This window comes from Elgaria multicarinata, chromosome 9, assembly GCF_023053635.1.
Source record: "Elgaria multicarinata webbii isolate HBS135686 ecotype San Diego chromosome 9, rElgMul1.1.pri, whole genome shotgun sequence".
NCBI lineage: Eukaryota > Metazoa > Chordata > Lepidosauria > Squamata > Anguidae > Elgaria > Elgaria multicarinata.
The window spans coordinates 72430362-72432243 of record NC_086179.1 but is presented as its reverse complement, the minus strand read 5'-3'; positions in this window follow the sequence as shown (position 1 = coordinate 72432243).

Sequence of the window (1882 nt, the reverse complement as noted above, 5' to 3'; positions counted from 1 at the left end):
CACCCCCCCGAGAAAAACAAAGCAGATTGTGACGGACAGAGTTTCTCTCCCTTTTTCTCCTTTAAACTCCCACCCAGACCTCAATATTTCAGGAATCTCCCTGAAACGCGCAGGGAATGTAAAGCCAGCATTTCTTTCTGGCAGTACCCGCGTTTCAGAAAGATTCCTGAAATATTTTTCATTTTAGGGTCCTAGGTTCCCCTCCCCCCCCCGCTAAATAAATATAATGGTGGAATGCTCAACTTACTCATCAGCCTTAACAACAGGAATCACTACAGTGATTCCTGTAATATAAGCCATGCTGAATCAGGCCAAAGGCTCACTGAGTCTAGCATTTTATTTCCCAAAGTGGTCAAACAAATGACTATGGGAAGCTTATCAACAGGATGTGCAGGTTCTCTCCTGTTGTTCCCCAGTATTCAGAGGCATGCATTGCTGCATGTAGCAAATAGCCACCAAAACTACTAGCCATTGATAGCCTTAGGGTGCAATCTTGTGCATTTTTAAACAGAAAAAGTCCTACAACTATGCTGGCTGGGGCATGCTGGGAGTTGTAGGACTTCCACTACTTTGTCTTATGCCCTTTTAAAGCCATCCAAATTGGTGACTATCACCACATCTTGTGGAAGCAGATTCCGCAGTTTAACTATGCGCTGTGTGAAGAAGTGTTTCCTTTTGTCTGTTCTGAATCTCCCACCAAACAGCTTCATGGGATGGCCTTGGGTTTCTAGTTTTGTGTATCCACTTCCTCTACACCATGCATAATTTTATACACCTCTATCATGTCTCCTCATTACTTGCCCTGTTCTCTAAAATTAACTGCCTGAAACATATCCTTTCCACATAGAGGAGTTGCTCTTTTGCCCCTTTCTGCACCTTGAGATCATAGAAGTCACTGCCTAACTCTGGCCTCCATCACTACAGGCTAGGTTAAACCTCAATAAATTGTAGTCTCAAATAACCAGCGAATGGTTTCAGAACTACCTCAGACCTGTCCCTGGGAGCCTTCAGTAAGCTTACATCCAAAATATAATAAGTTCCAATATTAATGTGGTAACATAAATTTCATATGAACATAGGAAACTGCATTATACTAAGTGAGACCATTGGTCCATCTAGCCCAGTATTGTTGAGGCTGACTGGCAAGATTTTTCCAGCGCTAACTGGAGATGCTGGGGATTAAACCTGGGACTTTCTGCATGCAAAGCATGTGCTCTACCACTGAGCCACCACTCTTCCATTTTCATCCTTTGCTTGATCAGTATCTGGACACATCTGGCCCTTCTACAGCCATAGCTATCTCCAGTATTCGAGGCAGAAGCCTCTGTGCACCGGTTGCTGGGGAACATGGGTGGGAGGGTGCTGTTGCACCATGTCCTGCTTTGTTGGTCCGTGGTCGACAGCCGGTTGGCCACTGTGTGAACAGACTGCTGGACTAGATGGACCCTTGGTCTGATCCAGCATGGCACATACGTTCTTATAGCCAAATATTTATTTATTTTTATTTATTTATTTAAGCATTTTTTTATCCCGCCATTCAGCCATTCTCATGGCGGCTTACAAAAATATTTCTTGACAGTCCCTGCCCACAGGCTTACAATCTAAAAGACATGACACAAAAGGAAAAGGGATTGGGAGGGGGGGGAAGGAAAGCAAATTCAGGCACCACATTCTTAGTTTCAAAGTTCAGCAGTGACAGTTGACAATTGGCAGCAGGAGGGAGGGGGCTCTCAGCTGGAGCTGGACCCAGGCACGATGGAGAGGTGCCTGGCTGCTGCTTCCTCCCCCACTGGTGGCCTCTGCAGAGACAGTTGGCAGCAGGAGGGAGGGGGCTGGAGCTGGACCCAGGCACGATGGAGAGGTGCCTGGCTGCTTCCTCCCT